We start from the raw sequence: 10,073 nt of genomic DNA, 5'->3' as shown, positions 1-10,073 counted from the left end.
CATGCTATTTAGGTATAGCACTGATGGCTCTGTACACAATAGTTGTTTGTTTGTAGGCTATGAGGTAAAACCATAACAGATGAAAAGATGCTGTTCTTTCACATGAGACCTAATCTCACAAACTAATGTTACTTGATGTAAAAGGCTGGCTGCAGAGTGTGTTTTGTTACATTTGACATTAGTACAGATGCATATGTGCTGCCCAGGGCAGAAAACTCAGCAAATATCTTAGTTACAAAGACAAATGAGCATTTTCCAAGGTGCTGGAAGAGGATAAAATGATCATCAGCACTTTCATTTACAGTGATTCCTGTGTATTATCCCCTGCCTTAATGTTTAAAGAGGTTCTGTAAATTATTCCATATTAGTGCAAACTGAAAATCTCCATTTGCACATGGCAACACCCTTTTTCATGAAGTTTTAACACACTATTGTTATTGTTATAGTTATAGTCTCCCAAATGTTAAAACGAATCAATACGGTCGAAAAAGCAATAGTACAAAACATGCTGGGCAAACAGAACACAAACAAAGCTCTCCCCCTGTTATTTACTGACAAATGTGGTGGCAGTTAATTAAGGCTGCAAACAAAAGCCAACTAACTGAAATTTAACCATCCATCTGGAATTGAAAGCTCTCTCTCTCTCTTTGCCCTCACAGAAGAGCTTTTGCATGTTATTAAAAACTCAAAATCTTGGGCCTCCAGCTGAGGTGTGGTCGCCCACGGGCCAAAGGTTACATCATTTAATCCGATTTCTGCCCGATACCCCGCTGGCCTTACTTCTCCTGATGAGTTATAAAGCTGAGAGGCACTTAACTTGTATGCCCACCCCATGGGCTGAACTAATTTATACTGCAAAAAAAGAAAGGAATGAGCATTTATTTGGAGGGAGTCACTGCATGACTTCTGCATGTTTTCACATCATCAGGAGAAAAATTTGATTGCAAGATTTCAACCTTGATTATTATTATTATTATCATTATTTTAAGTTCAGGTTGTGTCACATCTGACATTTAATTTAGCTAGAAAATAACTTCAGTTTTTAAATAATGCTTTGACTGTTGTGCACTTGTCTGTCCAAATTAAGCAACACGATGGCAATGGAAAATTGTGAATTTAGAGAATAGGGTGGATATTTTCCCATAAATGCAGCATAAAGATTAGGACCATCCCAACAAAGCTGATGCGTCAGATCATCTAATTAATGCCTGTTTACAATTTCTGATGTTTAAAAAATAAAGATGCAAGTTACAGCCTACCTGTGTGCTGTCTCATTACTCTCACACAGCTGTTTGGTAATTCAAATTGGCCACCAATTAAAGTTTTTATGAAGTTTTGTTGCATTTGTTTGTGATTGCTTTGGTTATTGTTAACATGCTCTGTCAACACTAAAACTCATGTCAGTGCATTTTCTGATTGCCTTTATTAAAAACAAAAAGCAAGTAGTCAAATTGTCTTATTGGATATCTGAGGCTGATTTGACATTTTTGAGCTACCAGTTTCCACTAAGCTGAATAAATTGTGTTTCATCTAAAGTTGTGAATCTGAGTTTGTCTATGAGCTCGAGTGGCTTTGCCGCATGCATATGGAAACGCTGCATAAATTGATAGCTACACAGATGTGAGGTGAATAATATTTTCTCTTGGCCCGTGTTTGATTGTTATAGGCATCTTGTCTCTTTTCTTAAAATCTATCCAGTCAACACACAAGCAGGGTTACAGTGCCTGTGTGTGGGATCAAATGTTCCAATATTTTCAAGAATGCCTCGAATATTTCTCAGTCCCCCTGCCTAATTGACTTAATCTATCCCTTAGCCCCAAGTGTCACCAAAGTCAGATTTTGGCCATTAGAGTTAACTGTCATAATGAGGTACTTTTTTACGCTTCATGATGGATGTGAGTTTCTGCTTTGACTGAAGGGTGATTTTTAACCTTCTAATCTCTAATGTTATGCACGTACACACACACACACACACACACACACACAAAGACACACATATTTCACCTGCTGACAGTTCTAATAAGTACCAGCATCTGACAATAGAGGCATGTCAGGTGATGAGGTGTTGTCATGAGCTTATTGACTTGAGAAAATTCCCTGCAGACAGACACAAACAGAACCTATAACCTCTACTCATCATCACCCCTGCCAAGGCAGCAAATCACAGTCAACAAATCCATGCAGAGAATTCACACACACACACACACACACACACACACACACAAATACACACGCACACACAGCCTACAACTCAATGCCATACATGGACACTGGAATGTTAGAAGCTGCACAACATCAACAGGACTCTAAGATTCATCAAGAGCCTGATAGGAATGTAGAGGACAACTCGGGCGACTAACTCAAAGCCAACTTCACATGTTAGCATCAAGTGCAGCATATACCAAGGAGATACCCTGCCCTGCCCCCCCTGCTGTTCTGCGTAAGTGTGGTAGGAAGGTATCAAAGAGGGGCAAGATGGTAGCAACCAGAAGGCAACATTGCAGACTTGCAGGACAGCTACAAATACCTTGGAATCCAGCAGGGAAATGGAAGTCACAAGGAGGCTGCAAGGAGGTCGGCCACAACCAAATACCTCTATAAAGTAAGGCAGGTCCTCAAGAGCCAGCTGAACAGACAGAAGAAGATCCAAGCCGTCAACAGCTACACCCTGTCAGTGATCAGATACCCTGCTGGTCTAATATCCTGGCCAAAAGAGGAGATAGAGGCCATCGATATCAAGACAAGGAAGCTCCTCACAATGCATGGAGGATTTCACCCCAAGTCCACCACCTTGAGGCTGTACAGTAAGTGGAAAGAGAGAGGCTGAGGACTAGTGAGCATCCAAGCCACCATCCAGGATGACACAACAAAGATCCAGGAATGCTTCAGGAAGATGGCCCCCACTGATGACCTGTAAATGAATACTTCAGGCAGCAGAAACCAAATGAAGAGGAGGAAGAGGAAGAGGGACTATCATGGAGGGACAAGTCCTTGCGTGGCATGCACCACCGACAGATGGCAGAAGTGGCTGATATGGAGAAAACATACCAGTGACTGGAAAAGGCTGGACTGAAAGACCGCACAGAGGCACTGAACAAGCCCTGAGATCAATAGAGGCCGGGGTCTAACCATACCAAGCAGGACCCCAGGTGCAGGCTGTGCAAAGTGGCCCCTGAGACAGTGCAGCACATCACAACAGGGTGCAAAATGCCGACAGGTACAGCATACATGGAGCACCATAACCAAGCGGCTAGCATAGTCTGTGCCTAATTGAGGCTGGAAGTCCCAGGGTCAAAATGGAAGACACCTCCAAAGGTGGACGAGAACGACAGCGCTAAGATCCTGTGGGACGTCCAGATCCAGATGGATAAGCTGGTGCCTGGTGGTGGGGATCAACCGGAAATCGTGGTGGTCGACAAACAGCGGAAGAAGGCAGTGATGGCTGATGTAGTGATCCTGAGCAACAGCAACAGCAGGGAGAAGGAACACGAGAAGCTGCAAAAATACCAATGGCTGAGAGAAGAGCTGGAGAAGATGTGGGGAGTGAAGGCAACAGTGGTGCAGGTGGTAGTCGGAGCTCACACACACACACACACACACACACACACACACACACACACACACACACACATACGCAAAAAAACAAATACAGATAGATAGATAGATAGATAGATAGATAGATAGATAGATAGATAGATAGATAGATTTTTCCCACTAAACATGCACAATTAGGCTATGATCCCCTAATAAACAGCTGTGATACTTCACAGGCACTGCCAGGAGGTGGCAATATCACATTGTACATCTAGGGTACTGCAAATGATGCACTGCTTTTACTGTAGAGTTTTGCTCTTTAAAATATGGTGCTATGACAGAAAGATATGGATTGCTGAAATTTACATGAGAAGAAGAAGAAGAAGAAGAAGAAGAAGAAGAAGAAGAAGAAGAAGAAGAAGAAGAAGAAGAAGAAACATTGCAATTAGGTCTTTGAGAAAGAGTTGCTTTTCCTATGAAGTAGGAGGTGTGAATTTATAATGTAGTAGTTTTCACAGTTTAAGGTATAATGAAAACATGTGATTCTAGGTGATGATTTTTTAATTACTACTCATAAAAATAAATATAAACCTTGCGAATATAAATATGAAGATGATAAGTGGGGATCTCAGACAAAGAAACTGTATGTCAACTTTGAATTATATCATAGTTTCAGCTGTATAGCCAGTGTATTTAACTTGGTGTGTGCGTATTATACAGTCACAGTAATCATTTGCAAATATTCGGAGCCTGCAGTCATTTTAAAGAGAAAACCAGCAGCCACAGCAAGCAGTTTATTTCCAGATCTGTTTAGTTTGGTTCAGCTGGTCTGACTGGGTTGTATCACATTTCAGATGAGCTGCTGAAAGATTGGAAGGCCTAATCAGTTCAAGACTTTATCAAATGATTCTGAATTTCTGCTGCCAGCCTGACTATTGCATCAGTGTTCATCTTTAGAACCGGGGTCAAAACCTGGAAGATACATGCTACATCTAATTGACATGGAGCTGGACTGCAAAGCTAAATGAGTTCCACGCCCACACGTACAACATCCACAGCGTCCTGCGATATTAACACGGTAATGCACAAGGATGGCAAAGGCGCTGATTTCACCATTAAATGTGTCTCTGCATGCACAGAGCCTTGCGCTCACTTCACACACTTTTGAAGTTTGCTCTCATACATTCTATGCAGCTCAGTTCCTCAGAAGCATCAAAAAAGGCTTTTCAACATTATGGGAAAAGACTGACTTTATTTCAAGCACCAGACGGAAGAGTATTTACAATATCATTTTGGAATGAGTTGTCTCTCTAAAATAGCACAATTAGTCTATAAATGAAAAATGTGGGATTCAGTAGAACAAGTACTATTCTGGGACTCATTAATGAGCCAATTTGATTCAGCTCTATTGATAGAACTGCCATGTATTTTACTGGCAGCCCTTTACTAGAGTGACATATGCAAAATAAACATTTTCCAAACTGATGGCATGGTGCTATAATTTTTTTACATTTTATAGTCACTACTGGTTGTTGGTATCTAAATGATATTTTACCAGTGGGATTTATTTTTTCTGTAAGGGCACTGTGGTTTTCGTTATTTATTATTCCCAGATTACAGACATAAAATCCAAGCACTGGAACAAGAAAGTGAGAGTCAATGCATTAAGGGAAGTGAAAGGGGTAATCAGCATGCCAGGAACTGGGGCAGAGGCCTCTTTGGCAATAGCAAACATCATTAACAATCACTTGGCCCAGATTCTCCAACCCTCCCTGAACATAAATCTTTGTGGGAAGTTTACGATGCTTTTCTAGCAGTTACGGCTGCCAAAACGCCCTGGCCTACATCAGAAACCGTTAAGGGAATTTGCAGGTGAACTCGGCCCCTCCCGCTGTCCTGTACCCTCATGGGGAATGCTGCTGTAACAGTGGAAAGAGGCAGTGATTATTTCAGCTGCTGGATCTTTGGCTGTAACCAAAGAGCAGTGAAGACTGACCTCTCTGACAGATTTATCCAGTAAACTAACACTGAAAAGCTGTGCACCATGCCCAGGTCTGCCTCATTAACAATCTAACAGAGAAGGCGAACACTCCTCTGGCTCTTAGTGACAACGGAGTTCAACAAAATATTGATCAGTAACAGTTGTTGTATGTGGACAGTTGAGAGTTTTTACAGCTCCACTGGCTGCCTGCTGGGGCCACAGCTTGTCAGATACAATTTGATATGGTCCATCTGCCCCTATTTACCAAACAAACTTCTTTAAAAAAAAGTGGACGAGGTATACTAGAACAAGTGTATAGCTATCTTGTCATGAGTCATGGACTGTAATAAGCTTCATCTTACAGTTAGGAATGTGCAAAATCCATTGGTTTTTAGGACCAAAATTATGAGGAGAGATTGCTAAAACCCATATCTATATGCAGGCCTGAATTATGAGATCCACTCTGTTCCATTAGTCAGAAAATACCTGACAGATGCAGTTTGGAAGAGTATTCTGTATTTGATTAATTCATTCATTAAACTAAAAGCCACCATGATAGAAAAAAAACTCCAACAATAAATGCAAAATGTCATTTTGTGGCTAAGACCAGTGCCAACTCTGTCAATCTTTACCCTACAGGAGGCATGAAAATTCACGACACATGAGCTAATCATGCAGAATGATCTTTGCTGGTGCTGTCTGGTCAATGTTATGGCAGGCAATTTCCAACAGAAAACTGTTACCTCTAAAATGAAACACATAATAATACAAGAAAGGTGGCCACACTCAAGCTGCCTCATCTCGGCTGGATTGGATACAGCAGACACTCGACTGAGTAATCCTCAGGACAAAGTACAATGATTGCACAGTTGCTCCCTTTGCACTGAAAAGACACAGGGGACAAAAAGCAAAGATATCTGTAGATCTTTTACCAAATGTCTTCAAACACCACCATTTGGAGAGTTTTTGCCCTCTTATGACTGTCTCTCAGAGCAGCCATGAACTAGATGCTCTAGTCTGCAATGAAAGAAGCAGCATCATGAAATTCTCCAATCCCCTGAACCAGAACACATTTCTCAACCCAAACACTTCATAAATCAGAGATTTCTTTCTGACTGACTTTTTGTCGCATTATGCTTGTGTTATTATATTTATTTCAAGTCTTGAAGTAGTTATAAAGACATTGCTTGTGTAATTTTTATGTGAATTGAGGAATAATTCAGTTAGACGGCTCTCAAAATATCAATAAATACTAACAGGCTGCCACTATAATACTGTCAAGAACAAGTGCATCAGTATTCTGTGTGAATCTTACAACCCTCAATCTCTTAACATCTCATATTTTTACATTTTAAACATAGTCAGCCCCTTAATGGAAAAGCCATATTTTGTAAAGAAAGAAAAGAAACACAAACTGTCAAAAGTGGCCAAAATTACTTTATTTATTCTTACTTACTTACTTACAAAGAACAGTATTCTTTATATGCAGGCCTATTTAGCTGTCAAAATCTGGCTGTAATGGACTCAAAAAACAGATTTGTTAACTTTAAGTAGAGCCATTTGAAATTGACACACTGCTTAGGGCAGGCTGCAAGAGTGCAGAAACAGGAAGCTTTTATATCATATAGAGTATGTATATATAATGTCAAAATGTTTACAAATTTCCATTTCCATCACAATCATTCTTCTTAAGAAGTCAACATCTATGTATCCCTTACCCTATGTTGTTTTATGTCAGTTTTGAAATATTTTACCATGTCTAACCCACCTGTGGGGAAAGGCATTCAGTATAACAGCACTCCCTCTTGTGTGATATTGCTTTAATGGCTTAAGATTCTTCATTTCGATTCTTCATGACTACACCAATGCAGTTGCGAAGATCATTATTGGATTTTAAGCGAGGAGACTCCTGAAAGACCACCAGCTTCGAAAGTTATCACACCACTGAGTGGACATTATCAGTCATAATCACCCCCACAGGTATAGGTTAGTAGGTCCTTACTGCACCTGCAAGTGGGTCAGAAGCTGTTGTCATCTATTCCTCTAGTCCTTCTGACCTACTCGCAGGTGCAGTACGGCCCTACTAACCCATACATTATGCATTATGACCGATAATGTCCAGGGGTGAACTACGGCCTGTTGTTACTCGCAACAGGCCGGTTGCGGGTAACTCAAGCTGCCTTGAGTTACCCTCTTCCAAAAAAACATTCTTCACTGTGAGTGAGATACAGCAAATAAGTGCAAACTATGGTGACTCTTATTTCATTCGCTGTTCCCTCCACTTGACTCTCACCTACAAAGCAGCAACCAAAACTTCTCAGACCTACCTGGACTCCCTCTCTCGGGTTTACGCTCCCTCCCACTTCTCCACGCCATGGAGCAGCGCTTGATGCCTCCAACACAACAAGGCCCTAAATCAGCAGCTAGACTCTGCTCCTCGGTGGTTCCTCGGTGGTGGAACGAGCTACAAAACTCCATTAGATCCGCAGAGTCCCTCTCAATCTTTAAGAGAAGGCTAAAAATCCAGCTCTTTAGGGAACACCTTCTAACCTAATGGATTGTGTAATCCAGTTTCTTCCTTCCTCGATGCATTCCCTCCTTGCACTGCCTTGTAGCACCTCTGTCCTCTGGACCAGAACCAGAGCTTTATGACACTTGATGTTGTTGTTCTCCTCCTGAATACATCTCTGCTTGTGTTGTCTAAAAACCTCATGTGTACATCACCTTGAATAAAAGCGTCTGCCAAATGTGAATTGTGCATGTTAGCCATGCTGCTAATGAGGGATACAGCAGCCAGCAAGTGTTATTTGCAAAGTTACATACATAACCTTATTTCTTCAGTGCATGAGAAGACGAAGGTAATATAACGGATGTTCCGTTTGGGTCTGATGCTTAATCGCCAGTACTGATAATGGAAATGATACCATTCGCTGGCATGCCCAAAAAATAGTCTTGCTGGCAGCAATTAAAAAGGCTATTACTAAACACTGGCTTCTGAGAAGTTGTTGCACGAGTGACCTCTTTATCAAAATGATTAAACACTGACATCTTTTAGAGCAAATGACCTACTCCATACAGCTCCAAAAAGAACTGGGAGAGGAACAGTGGGAAAAAATGATGTGCGAGCCTGATATATGGATCATCCCATGGTGTCATGTTGTTTAGCTCTTACTGTTTGTGTGTTTTTATTTTTGTTTTGCGTCTTGTCCTTTGTTTGCTGCTTGCTTGCTGTTTTTTCATAATGAGAAAAATGTTCATCAATGAAAAGTTAAAAAATATGTCTTGCTGTCTTTTCACCCCCACCCACTGCCCATCCAACACACACACACACACACACACACACACAGAGAGAGAGAGAGAGAGAAAGAAAGAGAGAGAGAGTTTTCTTTTCTTAAAATAAACCTTGTTTGAGAAAAAAAAAAAAAACAGATAAGGCATAAAAAGATGCAGACCTGGGATCACACACACACACATTGAGCCGCAGTGCTTTGCACATGGTAATGATGTCTAGGAAAAGGAGGAAGCGATGCAGGATGTGGATTCATGATTCATTCTGTATGATGCAGCTGCTGAACTTGGCAGTGCATTTGTCTTCATGAGAATATCCTCTTACAATTATGCCCACTATTCAAAATGGCAAATGCTGAAAAAAGAAGAAATAATACATTATATGGACAACAGTATTGGACCACCTACACATCACACCTACAGAAGCTTTGATGATGTCCCATTCCAAATCCATAGGCATTAATATGGAGTTGATCCTCCTTTGCAGCTAGAACAGCCTCCACTCCTCTGGTAAGGCTTTCTTGCTGAGCTGAAGCGTTAAGATTTCCCTTCACCTTAACTGAGGAGCCGAGGCCGAGCCAAGAAACACAAGCCCACAGCGTTATCCCTCCTCCAGCAAACTTTACAGTTGGCATAATGCAGTCAGGCAGGGAACCTTCTCCTGGCGTTCACCAAACCCAGACTCGTCCATCAGACCGTCACCAAACATGTTTCCACCAGTGGCGTGGCGTGCTCTACACCGCTCCATCTGACACTTGGCATTGTGCTTGGTGATGTAAGCAAGCTTGGCCATGGAAACCCACGCCATCTTTCACCAGCTTTAGTGCTGATGTTGATGCCAGAGGAGGTTTGGAGCTCTGCAGTTACTGAGGCAGCAGAGCGTCGGCCACTTTTATGCACTATGAGCCTCGGCGCTCGGCGACCCCACTCTGTAACTTTACGTGGTGCTGCCCCCTGGGGGCTGAGTCGCTGTGGTTCCTAAACGCTTCCACTTTGCAATAATCCCACTTCGAGCTGATGGTGGAATATCTAGGAGGGAAGAAACTTCACAAACTGACTTGTTGCAGCGGTCACATCCTATTACATTACTATTACAGCAGCACGCTGGAACTCAGTGAGCTCTTTAGAACGAGCCATTCTTTCAGAAATGTTTGTAAAGACAGACTGCATGGCTAGCTGCTGGATTTTATACACCTGTGGCAATGGGACTGAATCAAACACCTGAATTCAATGATTAAGAGGTGTTGCCCAACACTTTCCATATAGTGTA

This window comes from Myripristis murdjan, chromosome 13 (assembly GCF_902150065.1).
Source record: "Myripristis murdjan chromosome 13, fMyrMur1.1, whole genome shotgun sequence".
NCBI classification, from domain to species: Eukaryota; Metazoa; Chordata; class Actinopteri; order Holocentriformes; family Holocentridae; genus Myripristis; species Myripristis murdjan.
This window is presented reverse-complemented; position numbering follows the sequence as displayed.